The following is a 16,539-nucleotide window of genomic DNA, read 5'->3' as shown; positions in this document are numbered from 1 at the left end:
ATCCTGCTAGCCTGCATAGAACCTATATGAAAAGCAAAGGAATAGAAGTCCCAAAATGGATTCTGGGGGCATAGAATCAAATTTTGAAATTTGTCAAGAATAAAAAAGAATTTTCTAATTCCAAACTGGTTCTCTGGGGTCAAGAATCTCAAATCAGCACCAGATAAAACAACTCCTCCACCTTACCCCACCCCCCAAAAAAGTAAAATAGGATTCATGTTAGCTAGGAGATTTTCTGCAGATTTTTCTTAGATTCCTAGCTAGTTGGGAGGAAGGTAGGGTGGCTCTCAAAGAGCATCAGTTTTCCCTTCCAAGGAGACATTACATAACCACTATTACCTTGGTAGATGAGAACACATATTCCTGAAAGGCTGCAAACTCTCTCTTCATATTATTTTTATTTTTTGAAAAGAAATTAGTTTGTAATTCTGTAAACTTCCAAGATTTTTTCTCAAACCTTTCAACTGAATTTTTTAAAAACAAAATTTAGGATAGATAATATAACCTAACAACAAGCCTCATAAATTCTAGTACATTCAAGGCTGAAATGTGACCTTGGATAAATTCCTTAGACCAAGTTTAAAGCACTTTATTTTCATCTTTAAAAGAATAAGAAAAAAGTACACAGAATTCATTGAGTGCCTTCTATACTATAAAACTGCTCTCCCAAACTTTTTCAAGGAAATTGACTTAATTAGCAGCATTTCCTTAGTGACCCCCAAATTAATCTAGTAATATATTTTGCTATTCCAGAGGCAACCCCTCATTGGGTGTAGGAAGGGTAGGAATTAATTTATTTTTATTCTGAATTTAATAGCAACAAAATAAAATAAGTATTTCCATATATAAAATAAAGCATAAAAACAAATTATAAATGAAACTAAAAATCTCTATTACTTAGAGCTTAATTTTCAGTTTAAATAAATTAACCAATATAAATTTGAAAGCTGTCATTTGTGTGTTTCCTTCTGAACTACCTTCTTTTCACTTCTACATATACTTAAATGTTTCAATACTCTTTTCTTTTTTAAATTTTTTTTCAATTGGATGACTTATTTTCCTTCGCTCAAATATCATTTGAAAAAAAGAGAAAAAGAAAAATATTACAAATGTGCATATATAAGCAAAACAAATTCCCATGTTGGCCATGTTCAAAAATATATATTTAATTCTGCATCATGAATCCTTCATTTCTGTCAGTAGATACATTGCATGTCTCATCATCAAAATACATTTCCCTCTCCCTTTTTCTATTTTCTTTTTTTTTTTTTAACCTCATAGCCAGTATCATTCCAAATCTTACCAGCTCCCAATTTGAAAGAAAAAAAAGCAAGGAGAATAAAAAGCTCTTATAACAGTTTTGCATGGTTAATCTAAAAAAAAAAAAAAAAAAAAAAACTCCCACATTGGCCACGTTTAAAAGTATGTATGTGTATCAACATATATGTGTGTATGTGTGGATGCATACATACACATTTGTATGATTCTAGGTGTCCTGATTTCTTAAAGTATATGTAGAGAAAACACAAAGTCACTTTTTTTGTAGAATCTATTGCACAAATATCTAAGTAACCCAAGTGTTCCTTTTCCTATCCTCCCTTTTTAATTGCATAAATATTAAAAAAAAAAAAAAATTCCAGTTTTCCAGCTAAGAAATAGGAACTAAAGGACCTATATTTCTACAGTGCCTCAAGATTCCTGTGCTTCTCACAAGCTGTTGGCACCTCATTTGACAATGTGACACAATCCTACCAATGTATTTTAAATGATCAAAAACGAGGTTTCTAGAAGCTTTTACAACTCAGTTGATGCTACTATTTTTGCAATATCCTAGGTAACATGCAAATATATAAGCTACTGACAAGGAAAAACTCAAAAAAACTGATAGAAATTAATTTCTGCAATGCAGTTTAAACTTGAACCCAGGGTCTTAGAAGCCAGAGGTCAGCAATTTATGGCTTATGTAAGGGCCACCAGTTAGGGACCATCTGTTTATCTGACAGCTTTCTAATTAGTTCCCAGCTTGCACTACTTATTCCTTCTTTCTTAAAAAATTCAAGGTGATTGCATCATTATAGCCTAAGGTTCCAATTAAAAAGCAAAATTAAAATCTGCCCAGCATTCCTATAGCACAAAGTTAACAATAAAGCAAAAATATTCTCCATCCAAACTCCATTCATATTAATTAATAGTAACGATCATTTTTCTCGTAGCTTTTCCTCCATCCTTCAAAGTAGTGCACTAATACATAGCCACCTCTAGATGAATTTATCAGTTTCCTTTTTCAGTTCCCTATCATAAATAAAAACAAAGATGTGTAATGAAAAATGGAAGGTGTGTAATAGACTTTTGTTTTGTGATGGTGCCATCATCTTGGAATTCAGAGAATTTAGATATAATTGCATATTTATAAATGGGTCATCATCTTCTAAGGTTACACTTAATGATAGTTAATTCACTGACTCAAAGAGGAAAGAACATTCTCAATATGGGAATAGAATCTATCTTACTTTGTAGGAAAATGGGAGGGAAATGGAATATGGGAGGGAAGAGGAGATGATAAAAAAGGGAGCATTTTGGGGGTGGGGGGACTGGCCAGTACCAAAACATTTTTGAGGAGGGACAGGGTAAAAGGAGAGAGAGAGAATAAATGGGGAGAAATACAATTGTTAGTAGTAATTGTAAAAAAAGAATTTCGAAGCAAATTTCTCTGATAAGGCTTCATTTCTCAAACATAGAGGAAACAAAGTAAAATTTATAAAAAATAAGAGTCATTACCCAACTGATAAATGATCAAAAAATATGATCTTTGCCTAAAGTGCTATAAATGCATACATATCTTTTAACCTAACAACACCACTACTAGGTATGAATACCAAAAGAGATGCCAAAAAAAGAAGAAAGGAAAATGAACTATATGTATAAAAAATGTTCATAGCAGAAAAAAAAAAATTTGAAATTGGGGAGATGCCCATCAATTGAGAAATGGTTCAATAAATTGTGGTATGTGTTTGTGATGGAATAATACTGTTCTATGGGAAATGGTGAGCAGGATACTCTCAGGGGAAAAAAAAAACCCTGAAAAGTCCTCCATAAACTCAAACAACGTGAAATACACTATATACAAAGTAATAGCAATGTTCGGGGATGACTAACTGTAAATGACTTTGTTCTTCTCAGTAGTACAATCAAGCATGACTACTCTGAAGGACTTATAATGAAAATATCCTATCTATAATCAGAGAAGGAACTGATTTGTGTCTGAGTACAGATTGAAGCATTCTCTGTGTGTGTGTGTCTCTCTCTGTCTCTCTTTCAAACTTAATTTTTTCTGAGGGTTTAAGGGGTTTTATTTTCATTAGGGTGGGAGATTTGTGTTTTCCTTCACAAGTTGATTTTTATAGAAATGTTTTTCAAAATTTCACATGTGGTTTCTCGATTATGAGTGGGGATAAGGAAGAGAAACTAGAATTCAAAATTTTTTAAAAAACAAATGCAATTTTTTTTGTTTTGAATGTAACTTGTAAAAAATACTAAATAAATAAATGAAAAAGAAAATTACAAAGTCATATAAGATGTTTTTTATCTTGTAATTCACTTACAAGCCTAGAGGCAACTAAATGGTCCAATGAATAAAGTGACTGGCCTGGAAGACCTGGGTTTGAATTAAGCCTCAGTACTTACTAGTTTTGAGACCATAAACAAGTCACTTCCACGGCCTCAGTTTCCTCATCTGTAAAATGGGACGAGTAATACTACCTACCTTCCCAGAGTTGAGGATAGGATCAAATGAGCTAATATTTGTAAAGCACTTAACACAGTGTTTGCTACACAGTAGATATTTAATAAATGCTTATTTCCTTCTTAGGAACTCCTTTGCAAGTGAAGATTACTCTCTAGTACAATAAAGGCCACTGGATAGTTACTAGTATTTAGGGTTTTTTTTTCACAGGCTTAAATAAAATGTTTGCTTCATTTGTACAGAATTTGGACTGAGAGTTATATCCTCCTAAAGGAAGGTTAATCATGAACCTGCAGACATAGGGAAATCTATGGATTTTTCCTGTATTTAAAAGCAGTTTGAGAAAGATTAGAATGCCATGGCAGTAGCTCTGCAGATCACCAATGCATTCTTATATTGTCTGTAATTCCTGATGCCATCTAAGCAATCAATATTCTTTTGCTAGCTTTTTAAAATCTTCCTTTCCCACTCTACATTCTTCACCTTATCCAAACTTCCATGAATCTGAAGGCAAACGGTGGTATCACAGGAAGGAAAACTAGGAGAAGCTTCCTTGGTTTCAAACTTAAACCATCTCTTTATCCTCCAAATTCTAATTTTGTCTAGCTGACCCAACGGATGAAGTTGGCATTTCAATTATGGCATCAAGATGCTAAGGCCCTCACTTGTTTGACAGCCTTCTCCTGAGTTGTAACTTTTACTCTTATATGGCCTGTATACTTTGTTTTTAGCAACTTATTTGTGTATACACACGCATCTGTGTGTGTGCATCCTCACATAGAAGTTATTTCAGATGATCCTTCTCATAACTATAGTTTCAAGTATAATCAGAGTTTTCACTCAATTGTTAGCTACTCCACAAAAGAAGTGGAACATGGAAAAAGAAGAAAGTAGAATCCTGATAGATAGTGTTTCGATCATATCTTGAGTCTGTGAACTTTAATGGGAATGGGTGGGGAAAATGTGTCTTTTTCATTAGCCTTTAGCTGAAATTTAATATTTCCTTCAATTATTTAAAAAATATTGTCATGAGGAGTCCATAGGTTAAACTACCAGAGGGCTCCATGAGAAGAAAAAAAAAGTTAAAAATCCCTAACCTAAAGAATCGGCTTCATAAAGCTCATATTATTTGAATAATTAGAGTATGAACCACAATCCCATTGATAATTCCTACTCCAATCATTAAAACAGGGCTACATTTCTCCATTCTCCTCCTTAGACACAACTACCCAAAAACCTTAATGTTATTTCAGCATTTTTTCTCCAGATACTCAGCACCATGGAACAGCATTTCAATCCATCATTCATTTAAAAAAGTTCTACAGTTACACATCCTTTCACATTTCTTGGGAATAAAATGGGGCAATAATGCTTACTACTATTCTGAAATCAATAAGCTCTTAAAAATTATGGAAATAGCTGAACAAATTTCAGCCTCAAATGATAAAATTTCTCTTGAAGTGAAAATGAATATTGTTCTGCTGGACTCTAAAAATGAATTCATTTCTAAAAAGTGCAGTTAATGTAATTATATGTTGTCTACCCTCAGAGAGCAACCATACACTTTAATTTAATTTGACTGAAACATAAAATATATGAGGTAAAGAGGTCTGAAACATGTCTAGAAAGGGAGACTTGAGGGCCTTCACTACCAAGTTAGAGAGAATTTTTTTGTTCTTGTTGTTTCATTTTGTTGATATTTTTTAATCTGAAAGGATAAAATAAAAAACTTCCTCTGAAAGCAATATTTCTATTTGGCCACTGGAATATAACACACTATCATCTATCATTAACAGCTTTAAAATGCAAATAATATTGGGGTCCAGCATGACAAAAACCTTATGTTAGAAGAGAGCTCCCAGATAAAATAATGTATTAAGTTACTGTTAATTAGTAGGTATTAGGAAACAGATCTCAGCCTACAAAACAAAAGGGATAAACAAATCTAAATCATTAAGTATCTTCATGGATAGCATCTTAGAGTTGGAAGGGATTTTATAAAGTTCCTATTTGCTCTTACCAAGTCAAAGGAAAGGGTAAAGTATTCAGTATCTGTTCTATGCACAGTAGGTGCTTGAGAAAGAATTAGATGGACAGCAAAATGACAGGGAGGAAGTCAGGAACTAAGAAAGCGGGAAGTAAGAGAAGGAGGGGAGAAATATCACCTAATATTATCAAAAGAAAGTATTATACTTTATAAGTGATGAAGCCAACTTAAACCAGCTCATGAGAGCCAACTATTAAATTTTTAGCATGAGCATGTATACTTCAGAAATCAGCAAACTTGGGGCAGCTAGGTGGTGCAGTGGATAAAGCACCAGTCTTGAAATCAGAAGACCCTGAGTTCAAATATGACCTCAGATACTTAACACTTCCTGGCCGTGTCACCCTGGGCAAGTCACTTAACCCCAATTGCCTCAGGGAAAAAAAAAAAAAGAAATCAGCAAACTTTAAAGGACTTAATTTCTTGGGTTTTATTATTCTGACTTAAGACAGTGATAGAAAAAATATTAATAACTTAAATTTAAACTTAAAGTGTCCAGCATACTCTTTTGTTTTAAGCTGGTCATTAGGTACTTACCACCATATCATTGTATCAAATAATGTGGAAATAATGCTTCATGAGAGTGAAATAACCACAGAGCATCAAGACAACTCTCCTCTTCTCAACTTTTCACAAACTCTTCTCATCAAATCTTCCTTTACAAATTTAACTAAAAAAAATAAACATTACTTTGTTACTGTACAACTGCTAACCTTCAGATTTGGGAAAAGCACAATCTCTGAATTGTGTAATCATGTTCAATGACTGACAAAAACAAAAATAAATCAAGAAGCCCCTAATGAGCTTCTTCTTAAACAGACTGAAATAAGTTCCGTATTGCACTGAACTAAAGACCAAACTGAAAATCCACACAGTTGTAGCAGAGAATTGCATCTTACTTAGAACTAAGCAGAATTTAATGGTCACAATGAGCTTGAACCATTTGGCCAGTGATACATACAAGTCACTTTATGCCTCATAAGGCAAGAGAACTCATGAGCTTTGCAAATATACTTGATTTCCCAGCATCAAAGCTGTGTTTGCTTAGGCTAGATAGAGGAGGAATGAAATTGAGTTCTCTGTTATATGTCAGAAGACCATAGAGGCAGAAAGAATAGGTTGTTGAATAATTTCAGAAAAAGTAGATCAGTTTCCATGTGGCAATAGGGGAAACCATGTGGTGAAGAATATTCTCTTCAGTAACACTGAGAAGAATCTATGAAAATCATGGCAACTTTATCAGTCATTCTTGGCAAAAATAGAAAATAATCAACATTTTTTAAACATGTAGGGGGCAGCATGATAAAGGTGGAAACATGTATAGAAGAATTGCACATGTTTAACAAATATTGGTTTACTTACTGTCTAGAGGAGAAGGTGGTGGGAGGAAGGGAGGAAGAAAATTTTGGAACACAAGGTTTTTCAAGGGTGACTGTTGAAAACTTCACATGTATTTTAAAGATAAGAAGCTATTATTATTTAAAAAAAAACATGCAGAGGGAAAAGGGCAGGAAATCTAGATACCAGCTTAAAAAAAAACCTTAAGGTAACAAATCCTTAAATAGACACATCACTTTATATCATTCCCTCTCAAACTATCTGAGTTTAGATAAGTTGATGCTTGTATGATAAACATTAAGTCCATTTGCAGGCCCAGACTTGAAATCTTTCCCAGTTGAGTAAGATCTATCAGAACTTAGATTCTACTGGAATTGTTTTTGAGAACCAAATCACCTCCATTTCACCATGAGACCACTGAAAGATGATATGAGTGAAGGAGCGCAAACCCTACGTATTTCCCAAAATAGCACTGAATTGGGTTACTGTGTATGTAAGGAAGAACACACAGAGCAACAAAGAACAATGAGAGAAAATTCACAATTGGAAGGCAGGACTTCACACACTGTATATGCAAATTAATGAGCATTTTTGTAACTCTGAGAAGTCTCCATGCTGAGCAGTTCATATTCTCTCTTTCCACTAATGGAATTAAGTGGTTCAAATGCATCTCCGGTTTGGGTCAAAGTACTGTGAAGGGCTGCCAATTCCACAATTCACATACAAGAGAAAAAACGACTGTGAACTCAAGCAAAAGCAAGGAATTTGAAAAATATTGAGAACTGGGTATAATATCTTATTATATACATGCACATGTATGAGTATTATGTGAGTATTATGCATATACATGTTCAACTATGAAATTTTAAATGCACATAAAGATAATGGGAAAATGAAAACAGTCTCAGAAGGAAAGCAAAGAGAAGCAACAGCTGGAAAAGATCCTAAGTATAGTGTGTGACAGCCTGTCACTAAAGTGTGATTTGGAGAGTACTAAGAAGCTGATACACAATGGGAAGGCTGGTTATCACCACATAGTCTGTCCAATTCAAAAGAGCAGATGAATGGACTCTGAAAGCCCTTGTGTCCTTTTTTCAGGCAAGTGGAGTTACCGAAATAATAATAGCTAACCTCTATATAGCCCTTTTTACATGCTAAGCAGTAGGCTAAGCACTTTATAATTATTACTTTGTTTGATCCTCACCACAACCCTGGAATTTTGTTATTATTGTCCATGTCCAACTCTTCATGATCCCATTTGGGGTTTCCTTGGCAAAGACACCAGAATAGTTTGCCATTTCCTTCTTGAGCTCACCTTAGAAATGAGGAAATTAAGGCAAACAGAATTAAGTGACTTATTCAGGCTCACACAGCTTAGTGAGTTTCTGAAGCCAAATTTGAAATCAGGTCTTCCTGATTCTAGACCTGGTGCTCCATCCACTGAGCCACTTAGCTGCCCTAAACAACCCTGGGAAATAGGAGCTATTATCTTTTATAGGTCACAAATTGAGACAATTCAGAATTGAATGATTTGCCCATTTGAACTTTAGTCTTATCTGATTTCAGACTCAGTACTCTCCACTGCTATCCAGTAATAAGTAATAAGAAATCAATTTCTATGAAGGTGTTCATGAGGTATAGAAAAGTATCATATTAACAAATGATCATGAAAGAAATTTCCATGTTTAATAAAAGAGGTAGGAGAAGGAAAAAAGGAGAGGAGAAGAGTCTGCATGGATTATATCAAGAATGGCTGATATCAACAATTAATATTACTATACAGTTTTTAGGATTACTAGCCAACTATGAATAATTCTGAATTCTTGAAGACAAATTTGCAACATCATCACCAGTTGATGTCATTAAAAATCTGTTACCAGATGTCAAATATGTCAAATGTCAAGTTTACACTAACTCTCTACCCAGTTAAAGATTACATCATTTTTATTTATTCCTTGAAAGATTTAACACCAGCCAAGCCTTTCTGCCTAATGTACTAATTAGCAAATCCTGACCTAGATACAACTGACCTTCCAAGGAACCAAAATGACTTGTTCAGCCCTAATGCCTGCAAAAAGGGCTTCCAGATAATTGACTGAATCCTAAAGCAAAGTATTGTCTGATGATTTGACTTTGACACAGATGGTGCTCTGGAACAGGAGGCCAAAGGTCAAATGATTTTAATCATCTAAGAGATGTAGTAATTGTCCATAAATATAGAGTTTACACATTGTAAGAGTGTTATGAAATAGAATTTGCACACAAGACAGGCAATCTATCAAACCAATCCATTTACTAGACATTATTCTCATGGGTGAGACATCACTGGAGAAGCAGAATGTGACTGCTTAGATAGGAATTCTAAAATCCTTTCGTGATGCTTTCTATTTTTGAATCAGTCTGCTAAGGAAAGCATATAAACAAAGCTCGGTGAGAACAAAAATGTGCTCAGCCATGAAACTTTAAATTAGCAATTAGATAGTGGGTCTTTTCTCTAATTTTAGGTCATTTTCTCCCATATTTGTTACAACCACACACCTGTTCTATTTGATTAGGAAAATGCATGTCTATGTCCCAGTATAATCTTCCTGCTCTGAGTGCAAAGCCTTCAGTCAGAATAGCCTCTAGGTTATTATCATGCTGAACAATAGGTTTATACTGGCACAAATCACACTTAGAACACACTCTCACATTAATCAATTTTGATCTCTTTCAGGAATTTATTACAAAATCAAAATAATCTTTATATGTCCCCCCACACACACACAAGAAAACTCTACTTGTTGCCTATCTTAACTCAAAGTCACATTTCCTAGGCTCTTGAGAGACAATATCTTGCATCTAGAAACAAAACAGAAGCCCACTGGGGAATGACTAGGCAAACTTCAAGACATATACAGAGTAAGATATTATTGTACTATGATGAATGTGATGATGAATATTGAGAAGCACTGGAAGGCTTATATGAAGTGAAGACAAAAAGAAACAGGAAAACAATATAAACAGCATCTACAACAATGAACAGGACAATAAGTTTGTGCAGTGGATGGAATGCCAGACTTAGGAAGATCTAATTCAAATCCAATCTCAGGCCCTTACGAGCTGTGTGACTCTAGACAAGTCACTTAATCCTGTTTGCCTCAATTTCCTTATCTGTAAGATGAGCTGAAAAAGGAAATGGCAAACCACTCTAGTATCTTTGCCAAGAAAATCCCATATGGAACCATGAAGAGTTGGGCATGATTGAAATGACTGAACAATAACAATGTACATAGAAGGAATCACAACATGAACATTGTATAGTTATAATAATTAAGCCTGGCCCTGAAGAAGAGAAGAGAAAACACAATCCTATTCCTTCTATGTGGAGGTGGGAAATAATGAGCATTAAAACAGCTGATTATTGGCAGATTCCATTCGTATGTTAATTTTGATCAATTTTTTTTCTTTTCTTTTTTGTAACAAAGGATGGTTTGGGGGGAAGGGGAGAGAAAAGAGATATTACAAAGGTAATGTAAAAAAATGAAAGATTTTTTTAAACTATCATATCTTGCATCTACTGATGCTTAAGCCCTGACTGATTATAATTATCTTTGGATTTCTATTTCCTTTTCTGTAAAAGTACAATGATAAAAAATACTTATACTATCTACCTCGCAGGTTTTGATAGTTCTTTGTTAATTTTAAAGTTTTATAGGAACACTACTAGTTATTAAAATATCTGTTGCTGGTAGCTTTCACGATCATAGAATTTATGATATACAATTAATAGGACTTTAGAGGTTCTCAAGTCTATTCTCCTTGTTTTCAAGATGAAGAAACTGAAGTTAAGGTAAAATGCCTTGCCTAGGGGAAAAAACTAACAAGGATCTAAAACAAGAATTAAACTCATCCTCTGACTACAAGACAAACATTCTCATCCCCATCTTCCTCCATTGTCTATAGATTCAGAATAGGTCCAGAAGGATTCGATTGAAACTGAGTGTTGAATTTGCTAGAAGTTTCCTAATCCAAGCAACTATATAAACCTATCTTCAAAGTCAGCCATGGGGTCCATTGTATTGACGTGACATTTGAGAATGACAATGCCTGAGCTAGAGAAAAGCTAAATATGTCATAACAGAAATAAAACATGTTCAGATATTTTAAAAAACGGTGAAAGTGTAATGAGTGAGAGAAGTGGGCTATTATTAGAATGCTCAATCTCTCATGCAGAAAAACATGGGAATCCATTTTCCAAAGAGTCATGATAGCATGTAATGGAAGTGTCTTGAAGAGCTTGGGAGCCTTTGTAGATATTCTATAATTGCTTATTGTTGTACAATCATTTTGGTAGTGTCCAATTTTTTGTGACCCCATTTGGGCCTTTCTAGGCAAAGATACTAGAGTTGGATGCCATTTTCTTCTCCATCTCATTTTACAAATGAGAAAACTGAGGTAAGCAGGTTTAAGTGACTTGTCCAAGGTCATACAGCTAGTGTTTGGAGGCCAAAGTGTCAGATCTTTCTTACTTCAGATCTGGTGTTCTTTTCACTGTGCCATCTACCTCCATTATGTGATAAAGGGTGGTCTTTTTGATTGGCTATATAGCAGTAGATATTCAAGAGAAAATAACCAATAGCACCTGGACTCTTTGGCTGACATCTTGCCCGGTGGCATTCTGGTAAGAAATTATTAAAAGAGAGAAGCCTTGGACTTTTCCTTTCTGAGATCAACATGTGATCCATAAACATGAACTTCTATCTTTCACTTCAACATTTGTTATTTTACTTAGGTAAAGAACATTAGAGGTCTGACTTTGTGAGAAAAGTCAGGAAAGTGAACCACCAGGAAGTCCAGAAGTAGAAATTACGCCAGATTTTGCAGCCAGTCCAGCATCAATGCCCAGAGAAGTAAGTAGAAGTTTTTGGTAGCAGCCAGTATTCACTGAACTAAGAACTTATCCATTAGTGATGACAGATTTAGACATGAACTTGGGAAGACCCATACTCCATGGAAATTATTTTCAGTTTGCAGCCTACTCTCTACAGAACTGAAAGCTCTTAGAAGCTATAAGAACAGTTACCAAGACTATTTAATGTGATTTGTCTGTAATAAAATGTATTACACTGCATAGTCACAATTCCCTGAGCATAATATACTTTCAGAAACTGTTACACTGGACAACTATCTTATTAGAGTAATAATAGAGCATTTGTGGTACAAGTGTAATAACTGAACAACATTCATAATTTATCTTGAGGCCACAGTTTCTGAGGAAAGTAAAACTTTAGAATGAATGCATTATACTCATCAACATTTATATTCTCTTAAATATAGTTTCTTTAACATGAAAACAAACCTGATTTTAATATGACTGAGTGATTAGCTCCTTACTAATAATGGAATTAATAGCAAGGTTAAGTCTCTAGGTTAGAAAGAAAATGCCAATTTGGGGCATGAAATAATTCCCAACAAATTCAGATATAGGGAATATCACCTTAAAGATAATTAAAATAAAAATATGGTCTCAAGGTTGAGCCGTCAGTATATTTTAGGGAAATTTGAAATACAAACATCTATTTTTATACTTTAATAGGAAAACAAAACAGAACATGAAGTTTCAAGGGTTTATTTGGCTAGGGACATGAGCCAAGAAGATTTTGTGAGAAGTACCCAGAAAATTTTACCCAGATCCTCATTCCAGAAAGGATGTCTTGACACCAGGCTTATATAAGCAAATGACATAAGGCTAAATAGAAAGATTTGTGTGACATGGGCCATGCAGATCTAACCCTGCCAAGAACTAAGTAATCATCCTATCAAAGTTGAGTCTTTTCAAAGTCTGGGCAATTTATCCACCATCAGACACATCAAAAAGTAAAGAAGTGGCCAGATCACCTTTTCTGTAGCCAGTTTTCACTGACAATGTTACTTCTCATCCATTATATTCTTATTCCAGAAGTTTGAGGATTTTTTTTGGACAAAAATGTGCTCTGGAAAGGTTGTATAAGCCGTATGAAATATGTTACAGTGTATTTCTTTCTTAACCTAGACTCTCATATCTCTGAAGCAGAAAAAGACCTTAACATCTAGAAAAAGAAGAAAACTAAGTCCCCTCCCCCAGAAAGGAATGTCCTCACGTGGAGCTGTCCCAGCCCTTTATTTTTTCTATTATCCTTAATGTATCTGGGATAGAAACCTGTATACACTAGTCTCCTTTCCTCTTCATGTTTACAAACCAATTATCTTTGCACAAACCAGGGGTTTGGGGTCTCTTGCTTAATTTTTCTGCTATTCTATGAACTCTCAAGTTACTGATACAAATAAACAAATTTTGAATATTTATAATGTTTATATTATTTTAAAATGAAGATATTATTCTCACAAAACCTTTCAAAAAGAGAACAGGGTACTGACTATGAAGGAAAAAACCAGAAGTGACTTGGATCAGACATGGTAAGAGATTCAGTGCTTCAAGTAAGATCATGATTTGATACATGATAATTTCCTAAAAGCCACTTCTTTCACAGATCCTTCATAAGGTATGCATGGAAACGTGAATCAATCAGCAGGTGATTCTGAAAAGGTGAATCTGATCTTTCTGAAGGACGGATTGAGATATCAGTGAACTAGTCTCTTTTCACATTACTAAAAAGGAAAGCAACTCTTCTACATGTGAAGCAAACATCTAATCAATTAGCCAGTTGTGCAAGGTTCGGCCTAGAGAGGGAAGTGCCCACTGATACTGGAACACTTACTCAAAAGCAAATTATTCAACGGTGAGGAGGTGGGGAAAATCCCAATCAGCTTTAGATAAAATTCAACCTTAGTTCTTTCCAACTAATTGCCCTACAGGACCGAGTAATTCTGCTGATATACTTCATACTTACTGACCTTAGTTTAGGACATTTTGTTTAGTAACATTTCAGCCATGGAACCATTTATAAATTCACTATTTCCAGAAATGTATGAACATCCAATATCATTTTAAATCTGAACAAAACAAATCTACTCTCATGCTGTTCCTGTGGAATTAACATAACTGGGTCACTTCAGTCTACTCAAGAACATAATAAAATATAGGTAATCTAGAACCCAACATTAAACTCTATTGCAATCCCACATCAGATCTTTTCTGAATAGAACAAATTCTCTTTGGAACATATGTGGCAATTTACATGAGAGTGTCCTATGTATCAATCAGCATTTAAGATCTATCCATGTGGCTTTCCTAAACAAATCTTACTGGATTCTGGGCTCATCTTTTAAATGAAATAATAAATCAGATGGCTCTAGAGTCATGTTTCAACTTTTAGAGTTCTGTTCCTATGAACCAGATAACTATAACAAACTACATACTACAAAATGAATTGAATGAAATGAGATGAATAAAATCTAATTCCCTCCTAATACAGGAAAAACATTTCAGTTTTCAACATTTGTAGAATATTGGGTTTCTCAGTTGGACAGGACCTTCAAGATACTTATTCTAACAATATAATTTTCTAAATAAGGAAACTGAAGCTTAAATGAAATCAATAGTCCAAAGTTATGCGGGTAGTATGTGGCAAAAAGAGCATTTTGTCCACTTTTGGCTCCAAATATAAGATAGAACTGTAACTAAGGAGAAATAATGAGGACTTTGCCAATTTCTCCTAAAGTAGAAGAGTATTGTGAAGTGTTTGCATGGGGTGAACCATGCAAATAACTTCTCCATCAGCTGCATCATGGTATCCTCAGATTTCTGTCTCCATCCCCACCTCTTCTACGTTAACTGAAGTTTCTTTCTTACTTATATGTTTGCCTATAGGATGTGGTACAATGCTTGCCCCACGTTCAACAATTCTTAGTTACAAGACTTTTCAAGTTCAGAAGTTCTTCCCACCATAACACAATTCTTAGGGAAATGCTTAAAATATTTCTCTTAAACCTCTGAAAAATTGGCTAACATTTCTTGTAGTTCATATTACTCTGATTTTTCTTTCTTTCTTATCTTTTTATTATGTTTTGACTCTTTAACAAGATGGCAAGCCCCCTGAGGGCAGGGTATCATTAACTGTGACTTTTATCACTGCATGACATACTAGTACTGAAACCAATTTGAAACAGTTTTAATTATTCATTGCCCCAGACAGTTACATATAGGATAATGATGGCAATTCTCCAATATTTATGTTTTAACAGTAAGCAACAGCAAGAATTTTTCTGGGCAATTATCACACAAACAGATCATATTCTTATTATAGCTTGATTTCAAGCTGCACTCATATTCTTTTTTATTCAGCAAAGAACTCCCACTAAAGCTTAAAATAACCAAATTAACTATTCAGATTTAAATAGCATTTTTCTTCCAGAGTCTTACTGCTTTACAATTAATCTTGATTTTAAAAAGAAAGAAGGAAAGGAAGGGAGGGAGGGAAGGAAGGAGAGAGGGAAGGAGAGAGGGAGGCAGGGAGGGAAGGAGAGAGGGAGGCAGGGAGGGATGAAGGAAGGAAGGAAAGAAGGAAGGAAGGAAGGAAGGAAGGAAGGAAGGAAGGAAGGAAGGAAGGAAGGAAGGAAGGAAGGAAGGAAGGAAGGAAGGAAGGAAGGAAGGAAGGAAGGAAGGAAGGAAGGAAGGAAGGAAGGAAGGAAGGAAAAAAGAAAAAAAATCCTCTTGAAAGGTCAGGAAGAAAACATTGTACTCTCCTGGCTAAGAAAATCAAAGCAAAAATTCTTCCTAGTGTTTACATGCAAATGTTGACTGCTCTGCTTCCTTTCACAATTCTCTTATCTTTAATCTCTGTTTTCAATACTATTATAGCTTTCAATTCAACTTTATCAGGGATGGTATACAAACTACACAACACTGCCCTAAAATCCAGAACAAGTGCCAGAGTCCCCTTCAGCCATTTTATAGACAAGTGCATGTCCTTCTCCTTTACCCAAATACCCTAGCTTTGCTATAGGAGAAACAAAGGACAAACATCTAATACTTTTAAGAGCACTACAAATACCTCTACCTTGTCCTCAGTGCAAGCTTACTTAATTTTTTTTCTTCTGTTCAAACAAGCAAGAATTTAAGTGTGTATTATGTGCCAGGCAGTATGCTAATATTATAATTAAAAAAACTAAAAATGAAGCTCTCCCTGACCTCAAGAAACTTATTCTCTAGAAGAAAATGGCATGGAAAGATATAAATAATAGCGAAATATATTGAAAAGAGAGAAAAGAATAACTAGCTGTATTGCCATTTTCTTTTTTAAGTTGGGCTTTATTTAGTTCTCTTAAATTGAATGCATATTCCCCTCCCCATTGGAAACTTTTTACTTATTCAGTATAATTCTTTCCCCTTTCTACTCCTTCAAACACACATTTGGGAAGAAGAAAGGAAATAAATATAAATTAAGGGAAAGTTAGAGAAACTCTTTCATAGAACACAAACTTTTGATGGTAG

General features: G+C 34.5%; 1 protein-coding gene across 4 annotated transcripts in view; it reads right to left on the bottom strand.

The window, feature by feature from the left end:
* The window catches only part of HECW2 (HECT, C2 and WW domain containing E3 ubiquitin protein ligase 2), a 425,511-nt gene that overhangs the window by 329,241 nt on the left and 79,731 nt on the right, over nucleotides 1-16,539 (bottom strand). Inside the window, exon 2 of one of the 4 annotated variants that reach the window (XM_074302809.1) lies at nucleotides 6,324-6,456. The exons of the other annotated variants lie outside the window; for them this stretch is intronic. The gene's annotated coding sequence lies outside the window, so the exon portion shown is untranslated. The remainder of the gene's footprint in view (nucleotides 1-6,323; nucleotides 6,457-16,539) is intronic. 4 annotated transcript variants of the gene reach the window in all.

This window comes from Sminthopsis crassicaudata, chromosome 3 (genome assembly GCF_048593235.1).
Source record: "Sminthopsis crassicaudata isolate SCR6 chromosome 3, ASM4859323v1, whole genome shotgun sequence".
Classification (NCBI taxonomy): domain Eukaryota; kingdom Metazoa; phylum Chordata; class Mammalia; order Dasyuromorphia; family Dasyuridae; genus Sminthopsis; species Sminthopsis crassicaudata.
The sequence above is the reverse complement of the archived record's forward strand: the minus strand, read 5'-3'. Positions and strand labels throughout refer to the sequence as shown.